At 38.9% G+C, this 16,252-nt stretch overlaps 1 long non-coding RNA gene across 2 annotated transcripts in view; it reads right to left on the bottom strand.

Moving 5' to 3' along the window:
* LOC139085270 (uncharacterized) overlaps positions 1–14,425 on the bottom strand; it is a 50,151-nt gene extending 35,726 nt beyond the window's left edge. For both annotated transcript variants that reach the window (XR_011543505.1, XR_011543504.1), the window contains exons 1-2: positions 14,278–14,425; positions 8,762–8,865 (exon numbers count right to left, since the gene is read on the bottom strand). This is a non-coding gene — a long non-coding RNA (uncharacterized lncRNA). The remainder of the gene's footprint in view (positions 1–8,761; positions 8,866–14,277) is intronic.
* Positions 14,426–16,252: the final 1,827 nt, after the last annotated feature.

Genomic DNA, 16,252 nt, shown 5'->3' with positions numbered 1-16,252 from the left:
CATTAACTAAGAAAGGATTTTACCTTTTTTTTTTTTTTTTTTTTTGGTGAGGAAGATTGTCCCTGAGCTAACATCTGTGCTAACCTTCCTCTATTTTGTATGTGGGACACCATCACAGTGTGGCTTGGTAAGTGGTGTGTAGGTCCATGCCCAGATGTGAACCCCTGAACCCTGGGCCGCAGAAGCAGAGGGCACCAACCTAACCACTATACCGACCAACTGGCTGACCCCAGGATTTTGCACTTTTTAACTATTCTCAAACCAATAATTTATGCCCAGATTTTTTACATATTAAGGAGAAAAGGTTCAGGTGTGACAGAGTTCTTTGTCTACTGAAATCACCGTATTCTGTTTGAGGTAGGATGAAATGACACTATTGCCTTCTCTCTCCAACCGGCTTCTGTAAAGTGGCATAGGTTTGCAAATGGCTTGATTTTCAGGGATAAAAGTGAAAATTTCAGTTATCAAGTGTGCAAAGAGCAGTTAGCTGAGGAAGGAGACGATGAATAAATGTTCTCAAATCTCTGCTCCCTTGGCCAATCTCCAGCTCAGAGTGAAGGGCTCGTTTTCCAGAAAAACAGGGGCTGCTCAGACCCAGTTACTTACACCTTGTAGGTAAGCTCTTTTTTTCCCAACATGAAATCAATCACTGAATGAAACCTTTGTAACTTAGGGGCGTAAACTGTCCAACCTTGTGGCTGTTTATGATTATAGCTGGCAAAATGAAAGATTGCTCAGTAGATATTAATAGTTAAAACAACAGAGGGAAAGAAAGAAGCAAGTTAATCTCGTTTAGGACTTCCAAAATGAGGAAACCGGCTCGTGAGGAAGTCCTTGGATCTCGATGGGGATGCCCAGTGCTCTGTTCTCGTTGACCCGCAAAGCACCACCTTCATCTGGAACAGGTGTTGAGAAATGGAGGCAAAAAATCTGACACTGCTTGGTGTTTCTCTGCTAGAAAGGAAATGAAATTTCCCTCGGTTTAGTTTCCTCTCTGATTCAGTTACCTTTTTTTCCAGTTAGCGTACAGTACTATTGAGAGTATCTTTTGGAGAATAAAGGGCATCTCCTTTCGAAGAACAGAACCTGCTGAGTGTTAGAATAACTGCATTTGTGGCAGCCTCTCCCTGAGTGGAAACTTAAAATTGTAAGATGCTTGGAAGTTTAAACTTGAAGGATTCTCTTGGCTCTTCCATTGAGCCTAATGCTTCATGGATCCAAAATAATATCACAAAGAGATTCCTAAACATTTTGACAAGGGTGCTTCTGGAATGGGCCTGAATAAAACTATAGTTGATGGGCTAATTAGGACCTTCTGCATGCTTTTATATGGCCCCATTAACTAAGAATGGATTTGATATTTTTTAACTATTGAAAAAGCATCAAAAGAAAAGTTATCAAAAATATCAAATGTCAAAATATTTCAATTCAAATTTGTGTGAATAAATAAAGTTTTATTGGTATCCAGCCACGCTTATTCACTTACATATTACCTATGGCTCCTTTGTGCTACAAAGGCAGAATTGCATAGTTACTACAGAGACCATATGACCTGTAAATAGTTAATGAATAGTAAATAGATTTGTCAATCTCTGGTCGAGAGTATTAAGGAACTGAATTGAGAGAGAAAAGTACCTTCTTTTCCTAAAACTGCAGCCTATTAGAAGTTGAATATTTCTTAGAGGCATTTGCAAAAATCCAGTTTAGGCTATATGGACCTAGAGAAAAAAATAGAAACAGAACCACTCATTTCCAGTGGATATGATTGAAACAAACTGAAAACTGCTCTGAGTAAATTGACCAGGTCTGGCACGCTCCACTAAGTCAAATTAAATTCATCCATGACCTGCCAACTCTCCACTAATGATTGTGCTGAACGATATGAAATCATGGTTTTTGTAGGTCAAAAACAATTAAATATTGGCAATTTCACGTGGTTCGTATGATTTCCTAAGATGCCCTACAAAGAAAGGAGTCTGCTTTAATATCCATCTTCTTCATCAGCTTCCCTCTGTCAGGCTTTGCACTTGATTTTATTTTATTTTCCAACACAACGAATGCAGAGCACACGTTTGTTGACAAGCTGGTAATGAAACAAGTTAAAGTTCTTTCCGCGTATTTGACGTCAGGAATAGTGTTACGAAGAAAGGATATGAGGACTTGAAACTTAAAGCAAGAAGTAAATTCCACGTTCTAGGGTCTTCCTTAGAGCTTGGTGTGTTGCTCTGGGGGCAGAGGAAGACTTGGCGGGTTTGGCTGAAGGACTAGACGTTCAATTCCTGCCTTTGCTTCCACAATTGCTAGTCCGTTTAACATCAGAGCGCTAAAACTGTTGTGGATTTGTCCTACTGTAATTAGGTTTCTTTTTTCTCTTTTTGGTGAAAGAACAACAAAAATTATATTGAGTCCAAGATACACGTTTGTGTATATACATCTGCACACAGACACACACGCACAAATGCAGTGTGTATGGATTCCAATCAATACTTTCTTTGTGTTAAACCATTTTAAAGAATTCCATGAAATAATGAATATTATAGAACTCGATCAAAATAACAAAGCATTTATTTACGGTGGATAAATATTTTCTCACTGTTTTGCAATTTTTTTATTCATTTTACTCTTTCACTGGTCTGTAAACTCCGTGAAGGCAGGGACATACTTAACTTATTAATTAATCATGAATTCTGCAAAGCTTACTATTATTTCCAGGGCATAAACATACATACACTGAATGAAAACAGAGGGAGAAAGAGAGTATCCAGAAATTCAGATGACAAGCGCAACCCTGAATTTTAACCACAGGCCCAGATTTATCCAAGCAAGTCAGAGTTGTACCTCACGTATGGCCATAAACAGAAGAAATGTTTCAACAAAAATGCAACATCGGATTGGAGAAGAAAATGGATTAAAGACGAATTTAACCTATGGAAAGACATAAAACTACAAACCAGTTAACATAATTGGTGCTTTTGCATTTCACGGAAAATAAGAATTTAAACTTCCCTTAGGTAGCTTCATTTATTATTGTTTTTTTAATGTAACTTTGTTTGTTCCCTGTAACTGTTATAACATGCTTGGTGTTTTCAAACAGGTGAAATTTATTCTCTCACAGTTCTGGAGGCCAGAAGGCTAAAATCTGGGTTTAGGCGAGGCTGCACACCCTCCAGAGGCTCCAGGAGAGAATTCATTCCTTGCCCCTTTCAGTGTCTGGTGGCTCTCAGCATTCCTTGGCTTGTGGCTGCATCTCCCACTGTTCCACCTTCCTATCACCTTCTCCTCTGTGCACTTCTTGTCTAACATCCCTCTACCTCTTTCTTATAAGGATGCTTGTGATGGCTTCAGGGTTTCCCAGATAATCCAGGCTAAGTACTTCTTCTCAAAATCCTTAACTTGGGGCCGGCCTGGTGGTGTAGTGGTTAAGTTTATGAGCTCCACTTTAGTGGCAGCCTGGAGTTGGCAGGTTCAGATCCCAGGCACAGACCTAGCACTGCTCATCAAGCCATGCTGTGGCGGTGTCCCACATACAAAACAGAGGAAGACTGGCACAGATGTTAGCTCAGCAACAATCTTCCTCAAGCAAAAAGAGGAAGATTGGCTACAGATGTTAGCTCAGGGCCAATCTTCCTCAAAAAGGAAAAAAAGATCCTTAACTTAATCTCATTTTTGCTACATAAGGGAACATTTACTCTTTTTCTGTGTAAGGTAATATTCACAGGGATTAGGAAGTGAACCTGTCTTTGGAGCACCATTTTGACATCATATTGAAGTATATCTTAAGTTGCTCTTAAATTTTCTGAATATAAATGGAAGTGATGTCAAAGTACCTTTTATGTTGGAGTTAACTATGACTATTTTAATGTGAGATAAAGGATAGTCTTCTCCAAAGAATTCCTCTTGAGCTGCTAACTCTGCATTACTGTACATAGATATATATGAACAAAATACAGCCTCTAAAGATACGTGTTACCAAATCATCTTTTCAAAAATGAAGAGGGAAAACTAAATGTACTATCAAAGAAATTTCTGTTATGAATTTTTCAATGAGTTCTTTTTTTTTTACCCACAAGAAGAATTCTCCAGTAAAGATCTTTCACTTGATTAAAAACAGACTCTAATAAAAAGTGTGTTAGGATCACAACGATAACCTATATTCAAGAACATGAATAAAAGTGTCCTTGCAGCGAAAGGCTCCCATGTGTTCACATTTGATGCTGGGAAATAACTGTATGATGTGGAGAAGTGATTACTACCAGCTGTAAGCATGCACACCATGCAATAAAGCCCATCCATACAGCCGCTTGGAAATTATTTTCTTCCTCTCTCTCTCTTTCTCCCAACAGTTCCATGAAATATGGCGAAATTTTTCCCCTCTTACTGAATACCAAACTTTTCAAATCTCTGTATATGAAAAGAGAGAGACTTTCAAGAGCAGCAAGAAGAAACACAGGGGCCGGCCTAGTGGTGCAGCGGTTAAGCGCTCACCGCTTCCAGCGTCCCGGGGTTCGTCAGTTCAGATCCCGGGTGCAGACACGGCACTGCTTGGCAAGCCACGCTGTGGCAGGCGTCCCACTTATAAAGTAAAGGAAGATGGGCACGGATGTGAGCTCAGGGCCAGTCTTCCTCAGCAAAAAGAGGAGGCTTGGCAGCAGATGTTAGCTCAGGGCTAATCTTCTTCTTCTTCAAAAAAGAAGAAACACAAAGTTTACCTGCTCTTCCACAAGAACAAGACTGACTACACTATGTCATCTTGCCCTGTCTTCAAATTCCATTACAGAATACTTTATATTGTTTTCCAGCGGCATTGGCAGGTTTTAAATCCTTATGGCCTAGAAAACGTGGTTAAAATACAAGAAAAACTGTTCTGAATAAAAGGTGTTCAGATTTCAATAAAGCATCCTTTACGTATAAAATCTTACCATTGGAAGTAATTTGAAATGTCATCCTGACCATCTTCCTGAACTTCAGGTATGGCAGTCTGCATCACTTCGTCAGAATTCCCTTCCAGAAAGCCTGGTGTCTCCCTAGACCTGTCTTACTTTATCCAAACTAAACTACTCTGTGGAGAGATTTCTGGAGTGATAAGAAAGAGTAATGGGGAGAGGGTGAAGAAAATTTGAGAAGCTCTTAATTAAAAGGAACACGTCTTGGGTTTTATTCTGTTTTAAATATTTGATATCCCAATAAGAATTTTTTATGAGGAAAATATCCCCAGTTTAAGGAGAAAAAGGAATATCACCACCTTAATCTTTTCAACAGGCAAGTTATGAGAAGAAAGAACATGAGACACATCACTGTGGACTTCAGAGCCTTTTTCCTTTTTCTTTTTTTTTTTTTTTACCTGATGCAACTAGATATAAGTTAATCAAGGGAAGAGAATTTTGGCAAAAGTACTTACTGTGTTCTAACGTGTGAACAGCAGAGCCAAGTAACTACAGAAAATTTTGCCCCTTGAGAGAAAGCTAAGCAACAGATAGTCCCTTAATTAATAAGATAAAAGATGATGATCTCTTTGCTTAGATATCACTTCTCTTCATCACTCAGGCTTGGCCTGATGTCCCCGTGCATACAAGGTTCCCTTTACAACATCTGTCTAAGCACTCAACACACTTCATTTTAATTGACTGCTCTCCCACACAGACCCCCCTCAATATAGACTCTGTGACAGGCTGTATTAGCTTATATTATTAAAATCTTAGAATATAGCAAAGTATATGATCTATCTTAAGTAATAAGCATTTGTTGAAGGAAAGAACAGGAAAAAAGATGTCTTACGAAAAGGGAGAATTGGACTCACATACTCAAAAGCACAGAGCTCTTTTGCTTGAGAGTATCACCTAAATACTCATATAAATTCATTCCTTGTTCATTATGGTCCACCCAGCCTCATGTCAATGATCAGTAATGTAATAACGAGAAAACAATTGATCTGGGCCAGGTGTATTACACACATTACCCCTTAGCAACATTACCTCTAGAGCAGGTGAGTATTACTGTCCTCACCTTAGGAATGAGAGAATTAGACTCAGACATACTCCTGCCCTTAAGTGGCCACTCCCAATTTTAAGCCTAGTTGTGTAGAGCTCTCAAGCTGATGTTCTTTCCATTGCACACCTTGCCCTTTGTTTCCCAAAAGCTCCTTTTTCCTTAGTAACGAAAAAGTTGATGAAAGCTGCTTTAATCTTGTTTGTACATGGAATTCATAGCACATCCTGAGGGTAATATGTGTCAAAGGATTGCAAATCAATGGGTAGGAGAACAAATGATCAGCGAGTAAGGACAGGGAGATTACCCAAAACTGCGAAAGGAGAGACATCAGCAGGAACTGTGAGCAGCAGCGCTCCAAGCCTCAGTGTCCTGTTGACACTTAGAGTTTGATAAGGTGACATATTCTCAGAGGGGCATTTGGTGCACCCTAGGCATTGGGCTTCCAGGCAAAGCCAAGAATTTAATGCCCAAAAGTGCAGACGGAGCCAGAGTGCTTCCTGACTCCATGTTACCATGAGGCCTAGAATGGAGAGGCCATTAATGATGACCCACATGGACCAAGAATGGAGGGGCCTTCTGTAATATTCTGCTCTGTATCAGATGATACGAGCCTTTGCACAACCCTTCAGGAAGAGACACGGAATAATCTTCAATAACGACAGAGACTGAATTTTTGAGCAGATCAACTAGATGAGAGCTCAGAGTAAAATTAAGTTCAATAAATCTTTAAACAATATAATGGTGTCATTTCTCACATTCCTGAGACTGCTGGGAAAAATTCATATCTGATATATATTGATAAGGCCATTTATCATTTTGCTCATATTGTCCCTTGGCCTTCATTTTCCCCTTCTGAAAATAAAAGGCATTACTTTCCCAGTCTCTTCCTATAAGGAAAAAAACATATTAAACATTTTCATTTTCCATTGTTAAGATACTGTTTTGTCCAGTGGCTACCAAAACTAACATTCCCTATTATCTGGGGTGAAGATTTTTTAAGTTTATAGTCCTGTGTCCTATCCTTAGATATTCTGACTCATTAGCTTTTTACCGACTCAAAAATAATGGTAGGGAGAAGTTCACTGAAGTCTAAGAGGCAACATGGTTTAAAAATGAGGTTGCCAGAATTCCGATTTCATTGTTCATTGGTTACCTCGATATGATACACGTTTGGAGACCTTTTGAAAGAAATAAGAAAAGCGGCAACAAACAGGTAAATCACCGATTTAACTTTTAAGTGTGACTAAAATCCAGTTTTTGGGTTTAACGGAATGGTTTGGGAACAAGATTATTCCATCAAAAGAAAATTATTTTCAGAAAATGGAAATTGGCAATTTACCCATTGAAGTCTGGAAGGAACTCAAATGTCTGCATTTCCACTGGGAATACATTCTGACAGCCAGGGGGTAGGGAGCGTTGACAGTACAAAAATAACCACCTGTTGTGGAACAGAAGAGGAAGAAGCCAGGTGGGAGACATACCCCACAGAGGAAATTTGAGCAGCCTCTTGGCTTCCTATGGGATAGAGGGGAGCAGAAGAGCTGGCAGCAGGGAAGTCGAGAAAAAGAAATCTGAGCAGGTTTCTTAGCTGTCTTCCATGTGGGGAAGGCAGGACTGAATTGCAGAGACTGTAAAACAGGAAGACTGACAATAAAAACATGTGTGTTTAAGGCACATTTAAGCTATTAGAATGCTGCAGAAACACATAATAACTCCTCTGAAATTACAGGTGTGTCTAAATGGATGTGAAACCAGAAGTTCCCGCAGTCACTATCATTCAAGAAAATTAAAATGTCCAGTAAAATGTTCTTCTGAGAAAATAGTATTAGCAGGAAAATAGAGTTTTAAACATAAAGGAGGTACAAGAACAAAGAAATATGCTACCAAAAATCCAAGTTCAGGGGTTATTGAAATGAAGGCCTACAGCCTTTTTTGCCATGTCTGGTACCAAACTAGGCAGCAAAGAGTAATATTTATTTACATTTCTTTTCCCCTTTCTTTCTGACCCTCTCTCTTTTAAGGTAAAAGGAAAAGATGAAATATCCTAACATTTAGGGATACAAGTAAACATTTAGGGATAGGAAAAAATCTATAAACAGAATACAGGGGTCAATAATTATCATTGACTAGCCGAAAATATCCCATCGACTTAGAAATTAACTACAAAGGGTGCAGCATATTTAACAAGCAGCCATCATACGCCGTGCTTTGTTTTAAGTGTTTTCTTTTTACTCCTCATTTCAAGCAAGTGAGGTGTTATTATCCTCACTCTGCAAAATAAGAAACTGATATGGAGAAATATTCAGTACCTTTTTCAAATATATAGCACTCCTAAGTGATAAGTCTGAGATTCGATGCTGGGTTCGATGGCTGTAAAGACATCGCACGGCAATATGTTACTACGGAGCAGCAGGAGCTGTGCAAAGCATAGCCAAGATTCTGAAAAACGTTGAAAGAAAAAATGTTTCTCAGAAGTTAAATACACATCCCACAAAAGTCTCTCAAGCCTCCTCAGAGCATATTTATTCATGTTAGGATGAAACGTTAACAAACGTGGTTATCTCATTTCTAAGCCCAGAGCTGATTAATAATAGCAAATTAGCAGACTGTTTAGGGGAGTGTGAGCCAGAGGCAAAGACGCTGGTGAAATAGGAAAGAGGAACCGGTAACTTAACAATGGGTAGATTATCGCTTTCCTTTCTTTGGGTTGCAAGTGACAGAAAAGTTAAACTCACTGAAGCAAAGAGGACCCAGTGGTTTATGAGTCACCCACCTGTGAAATCCAGTCATAGGGACTCCAAGGGCTCAAACACGAGACCAGGACCCAGTTTCTCTCCACTGTCATTTTCTGCTTCCAGCTGGTAACCTCCAAGACCTCTGGAACCACAATTTTTCGATTTTAATAAAAGCAGAAAGAAAATGTATACACTTTGCCCATTTCAGCGCCCCCGAAATAGTTCTCGATGATTGTTTTTAACTCTGGTTGGCCCTGGGCACAGATGTGAAACAAACACAGTGGCCAGAGGGGAAAAAAGGCTTGGGCTGAGGAGGGATGGAGCCACACCTGAAATACACATACTGAGGTTTCAAGCGGTTTGGTTTCTTTAAAAACTTCAGGGTGTGACAAAAGAAGAAGGTACTAATTGGTGCTGAGAGAGAAATAAAGAAAAGTGGGAACTGCAGATGAACACAGAAAAATCTATTTATAAAATGCAAACTTAAGAACACAAAAGTCCAGCTAAGCTTCTTTTGATTTTGATATTATTGAGCATCTACTATGTACCAGGCACCATACTACACACTTAGGATATTGGGTTTGCAATCTAGTCTTTTTTGTTTTTTTTTTAAAGTTTGGCACCTGAGCTAACAACTGTTGCCAATCTCCTTTTTTATTTTTCCTGCTATTTCTCCCCAAATCCCCCCAGTACGTAGTTGTATATTTTAGTTGTGGGTCCTTCTAGTGGTGGCATGTGGGACACCGCCTCAGCATGGCCTGACGAGTGGTGCCATGTCCATGCCCAGGATCCAAACCAGTGAAACCCTGGGCCACCGAAACAGAGCGCACGAACTTAATCACTCAGCCACGGGCCGGCCCCAGCAATCTAGTTTTAGATTCCATTCTTCAGTTTGTCTGGCATGAATTTCGTACTCAAAGTCTAGTATTTATATTGGTTCTATGAATTTTTAATTAAATATCTAATCCTAAATATTAAAATAATAACAATAATCATATTCTAACGGCTACTCAATGGAAAAGAAGAGAACTAGAAGCAGTAACAAAGAATTCATTTTTGCGCCAGATAAAATATTGGATGCCAAAACATGTTAACACTTCAAGTTGTTAAATATCCATCCATCAGTTACTCAACAGAGATTGGCAGGCATTTTTATTAGGCACAATTAAACAATTCCGTGAATTTCTATGTTCACAGTCAAGTGTCTGTTCATACAATGGAGAAAATGAATACAGCAGAAATACTCCACAAAGATCTTTTATGCAACCGAAGAACACTCCTTATGCAGCTTAATAACAAGCTCTATTTAGTATAGCAATTTACACATTTTCCTTTCTCTTGGACTTTTCCGAAACCGATTTATAGAAGATGTTTTTACATGGATTTAATCTGTAATTTTTAAAATAAGAAATCAGATAGACCAAAGGGAAATACTAAATTATAAAGGCAGAAGTGGCAAAAGTAGTTTTCTGTGAGTTCAGTATTTAAGAGGTGTACCTGTATATGGCGAATTGGGGGTGGGGGTGGGGAAGAGCGGGGAAGTGAAGGAAATTCCATTGAAATTTATTTCGCTCTAAATTTCCTTTGACTTTCTTCTGTCCCTGAAGTCTAGGCTAGGTTCTCTCCAAGGGCATTTTCTTTCAAAGTTGAATAACAATTTCATCATCATTATTATGTTTCTGTTTTCATGCAGAAAACATCTTAGTTTCGTAATCAAACCTCTATTAGTCTGGTGCCTCAAAAATTATTTCTTCTGCTTCATGGGAAGGTCTCAAATCCAGGTAAAATCCTTACTCTGGGCTTGATAGATATACTAATCCTAGAGAAAGATAAACTGTCCCAGGCTTCTTATGAATAAATGTTGAATACGTTGAAGACATCCACTCAGCAAATGGAATGCAGTGGGTAATAATCTAGACTCTGGAGGCAGGATTCCTGGGTTCAAATCCCACCACATCACTGACTTAGTTCTGACTGCTATAACAAAATTCCAGATTGAGTGGCTTATAAACAACAGAAATGTACTTCTCACAGTTCTGGAGGCTGGAAGTCCAAGATCAGGGAGCCAGCAGGGTCAGGTTCTGCTGGAAGCTATCGTCTTCCCTGTGGGTGACTGTCCACTCCTCATGGTGTCCTCACGTGGTAGGGAGAGTTCCCTGGGGTCTCTTTTATCAGGACACTCATTCATGAGGGCTATGCCCTCAGTCCCTAAGCACTTCCCAAAGGCCCCGCCCCCTATGACCATCACCTTGGGCATTAGGATTTCAACACAGGAATTGGGGAGGGGACACAAACATTCAGACCACAGCAGTTACATAATAGTTATGTGACCTTGGGATTTTACTTAACATTTCCAATCTTTAATATCCTCATCTGTATGTTGACCTCTTGGAGAATTCTGTACATCAAATATACCACTTAGCACATTGCCTGTACAAATGTTGAATAAAGTCTGTGTATTATTATGGCTAATCTTCGTATCAATAATGACAAAATATCTGTATTTTTTAACAAGAAGATTTGGATAAATGACATGGGTCCACAAACAACGGATAGGATTTCCACAATAAAAAATACATTGTTACGAGGAGGGGGATGTGTTGAACAAAAGAAAAAAGAAACAAGAAACATCAGCAGAGGCAAGGTGGTAGAAAATAACAGCTAATCCATTGAGGCTAGAACATAAAACACTTATTAGGTTAGTGTGGCAAAGAAGACTGGAAGCATGTCCCCCGCAGCCTGGATTGGTGGCCCTACTGTGCATGCTCAAGGACGTCTTGGCGTCCTTCAATGCATTATATATACCGCGGCAACCTCAGGCTTGGAGAAGCAAACGATCCAGGTTAAATCTTGGTCTTGCTACTTACTTTTGTACAACGGGTCAAAAAAAAACTCTTAACTTTTCTGAGTCTCAATTTTTAACAGATAAATGGGAACAATATCACTTTGCATGGTCATTTTCAAATATTAAAAATCTTAATAGCAAGGACTACTGCCTTTGAGTGCCAGGCATTGTGCTAATGTCTTCATATCTATATTTTATTTACCATCCTCAACTTCTCTAGGATAATGAATGAAAAGTGGTTATCACACAAGAACTACCTGCAGATTCAGAGACCCAACCAGAGGCTGCCAAGGAAAGCTATTAATCATAAGAAACAAGATGGATTCCTTTGAGTTTTTATAGATTACAGAAGATGGGGCTGAAGACAATTTTAAGGAATTTTCTGAGCAAAGAGACTTTCTATTTATATCTAAATTATGATAATTTTTTCCTGCATTCCTCGCAGCATTACCGTTAAGATTTTAAAAAAATACTATACAGTAGAAGACTCTTTATCTTAAAACCCCTAGTAGGTCAAGTAATCAAAATGTCATTTAAAGAGAAGAACAATAAGAAAGATACATAAATATTTAATCTAACTTAAAACTTTTAAAAAGTACATTTATTGGCCAAACTTTTGATGTAAGACCAAGATATTTCTTTGAGTACAAGTTCACTGATTTGAAATCTGCATCATCTCACAAGTTCACTGATTTGAAATCTGTATCAGCTCTCAGAAGAAAATCACACTCACAACGCATCTGTGAGATTTCCACATTTGCTTTCTTAGAATTGGAGCAGAATCTGTGAAAACACACTTGCAAAGCAAGCTAAGCTCAAGGCCATTATGGGATGCTACATTTCTTCCTCTACTTTCTTTACAACTGTCTTATCCATCCATCTTCTATAGAGCATTTTTTAATGCTGCAGAATGCATGTTTTGCAAAGCACAGAGCTTACTTTTCTTAGAAACAACTTTCTTCTTTCCCGTGCGTATTTAATTGGTTTGATTGATGTTTAACTAAATTACACAATGCCTATAAGGTGTAACTGGCATAAACTTGTTTGGGAACCACCACCCTTGACACTTGGTAAGCATTCAACTCATTTGATGGGAAGAGATATGTGTGGACATCTAGAGAAAAGCCTACTAGTCACGAGCTTTCAGGATATGGTGGGCTCCTGCCAGTATGATTAATAGAGGGAATGGATATTATTTAATCTAGCAGATCTATTAAGGGGAGATTAATTAAGAGCATGTCTCCTCTTTGTTAAAGCGTATTACAAGCTCTTATTTTAATTTGAGAGAGGATACCATATTTCCTTAGATCATTCTTCTATGACCTAAATACACTTCAACATATTTGATTTTACACAAAGAAGAAAATTCCTAGCCAAATAAAAAATCACTTACACCTTAGCAGCGAACATGAAAGAAGCAGCTGTTCAAGATGCGGGTCCATCCCCAAAACACTTTATAGTTCATCTTACCTTTGGGCATTCACCTTATTTGTGTTCCAACGGTGGCAAAGCAGAGCCAATCGCAGAGATGGTTTAGTTTCTATACCTCACTCCACTTTTCATTTCAAATCCCCATTTGTGATGTGGCCCAAGGCCACACAAAAGTACTCCAGGATTTCTTCCATAGGATTCAAAAGCCTGAGAGAGTGGTGCTAAATGAGTCTTCCCAGTTCCGATGCTATCAGATTTCCGTTAACCAGGTCTTAAGGTGATTCTGCATGTAGGTCTAACAGGGAAATACATGGCAGGGTACCACTAGGCACAGGCACTGGTCCACCACAAAATCTGTTCTGTATTTATTCACATTTATAATCCACTCCAATAAATCCTGAAATGTCTATTATTTTCAGCAATGGAGAGATAACCCTCATTCTCTAGATTGAGGAAAAGTCCGTCACTGAGATAGAATTTCCTTTTCTAGCCATGAAGAATTTGTGGAGGTACAGGGTAGGAAATGTCTGAGTCCCTCAAAAAATGACAAAGTGAAATAATCCTAAAATTCAATATATGTATCAGTTATTGTTCCCCAAGAAATCTTGATTGCCAGTGTCTGCTTGTTTTCTTGCCATCCACGTAGAATCTTTTCATCAAATTGGTATTCACATGTGTTCCTTAGAGCTACAAGTCATAGACCAAGAAAATGAATGAGAAGTCAGAGCTCCCTAAAATTGCTTGTGGGTTGTAGATCCAAGCCTTTTGTTTTGGTATGAATAAGCTCTATTCATCCAGCTTTTGCAGAATTGACCAACTTGTTTGTCAATTACTGTTGTGTGCAAAACTGGCATTATTTCTTCAACTCGAGTATAATGAGAAATATCTTTATCCGCACCACATACATGTCATAGAGCATGTCCACTGGTCCTTAACTATGCCTTTGCATTTCCCAGGAGGAAGAAAAAAGCAAGTTAATATATAGTAAGTAGCAACCTAGTACTAGGCGCCAGGCTAAGCTTTTTATATATATAGTGTTCTTTCCAAAATAAAGCATTTCTAAAGTAGTGAGGTAAAGAATCTGAGCAATATTTGGGAAATTAACTAATAAATGCTCACAACAAAAAGAAAATAAGCATTTCTTTAGTTTGGCCCAGCAGAAAGGTTTGAATTACAAAGCTCTCTGGGAATGTAAATTTAGAGTGGCATAGAGAAGAAGCAAGAAGAATTACCCAGTAAAATAGAGATTTTTAAGCATTAACAGATCAAACCACTTACAAAAATCTCAGTGCCCCTTCTGTCTGTAGCTTACTCTGTCATCAGGGTTATCTTCACACTATTCAGATTACGATGTCAGAAGAGAAACCAACTGAAAGTCTGACTAAGAATTAGATAATAAAACCACTTACTATTCGTGCAATTTACAGTTCTGGTTTAAAGGGTAACGTCACTACAAAGAAACCAGTTGCTAGGAAGCTGCTAAAACAAATCAAGAAAAAGGGTCTAATAATTAACTCTAGTAGCTACATTCAACCAAGCAGGCAAAAAAAGCATTTGCTTGATTAGGAGACAGATAGAACTGGAGTAATTGGAAATAACCCGAGGAGAATGGATAAAACAAATCATCACATAGTCACACAATGAAGTACCACTGGAGATGAAAGGAATATACACACAAAAACATGGATTTCAAAAACATTAGGTGGAGTAAGAGAAGTCAGAGCTAAAGAAGTATAATATGGGGGCTGGCCTGGTGGTGTAGTGAAGTTCACATAATCAGCTTTGGCCTGGGGTTCGCGGGTTAGGATCCCAGGCGCAGACCTACACACCACTCATCAAGCCACACTGTGGTGGCATCCCACATAAAATAGAGGAAGATTGGCACAGATGTTAGTTCAGAGCCAGTCTTCCTCACAAAGGAAAATAAAAAGAACAGGCAGAAGTAAACTATGGTGATAGAAATCAGAGGAGTAGCTGCCTGAGGGTGGGGTAAGACCTGACAGAAAAGGGGCATGAGGGAACTTTCTGAGGTGAAGGAAATGTTCTGTATTTTTCTATCAATTTGTTTTCACCGTGTAACAAATCATTGCAAAGCCCAGTAGCTTAAAGCAACATTCACTTTACTTAGCTCACGATTTTGTTGGTCGTCTGGGTAGTTTTTCTCATCTGGACAAGCCCAGCTGACCTTAGACAGCTGTCACACATACTCTTGTATGATCTGGACGATCTAGGAGGACCCTCTCACGTGTCTGGTTGTGGCAGGCTTTGAGCTGGGTTACCTCGGTTCTCCTCCAAGTGTCCTCTCATCCTCCAGCAGCCTAGCTCAGACTCATTCACATGGTCATCTCAGGATTCCAAGAATTCACAACCATTCTTTCAATCTACTCCAATCTTGATTGAAATGTTATTTACATGGGTGTATACACATTGTCCAAACACATACTCAAAATTAGTGTGTTTAAAATAATTTTTTAAAAATCATGTGTTTTGCTGTATGTAAATTATCTCTCAGACTGAAAATACCAAAGGGGGCTGGCCCAGTGGTGTACTAGTTGGGTTCATGCATTCTGCTTCAGTGGCCTGGTGTTCATATGTTTGGATCCCGGGCACCGACCTACACACTGCTCATCAAGCCATGCTGTGGAGGCATCCTACATACAAAATAGAGGAAGATTGGCACAGGTATGTTAGCTCAAGGCCAATCTTCCTCACCACAAAAAAAAAAAAAAAAAAACTAAAAAGAAAAGAATACATGTGTGCCTTTGAGATGGAAGCATCAATATATTATGATATATAGCTTATCACTTAGCATGAATTTTATAGCAAAAAATAGAAAAACTTGACAAGTAGATTTAAACAATAAAGAAGATGTATTGTTTTTTAAATGAAAACACTAGTTGTAGCTGCAGGTATGGTTGGATCAAGGCTTTAGCTCTACTGTTGTGCAATTACCTCTTCTTTGTTGTTCTTATATAGCAGTAGACTTTGTTTGCAGATTGGCACTTTTCATTATAGCAAAATGGCTACAGCTATCTTAGGCCTTACATCCACACATTGTCCAGGAAAAGACGCAGATTCTCTACCATGGACCAGTGAACAAAAGTCAAGGGTTTCACTCTGATTGGACCAACTTGGACGCTAACCTAAACAGTAATTGAAGTAAACCTGGGTTACTTGTGTTAAGGAGGAGTGGACATGGACCATCATTGTGGTAAGGAGGAGTGGACATGATCAAGGTCAGCCATGTCAACCA

The sequence above is a fragment of the Equus przewalskii genome, chromosome 8 (genome assembly GCF_037783145.1).
Source record: "Equus przewalskii isolate Varuska chromosome 8, EquPr2, whole genome shotgun sequence".
In the NCBI taxonomy this organism is placed as follows: domain Eukaryota; kingdom Metazoa; phylum Chordata; class Mammalia; order Perissodactyla; family Equidae; genus Equus; species Equus przewalskii.
The sequence above is the reverse complement of the archived record's forward strand: the minus strand, read 5'-3'. Positions and strand labels throughout refer to the sequence as shown.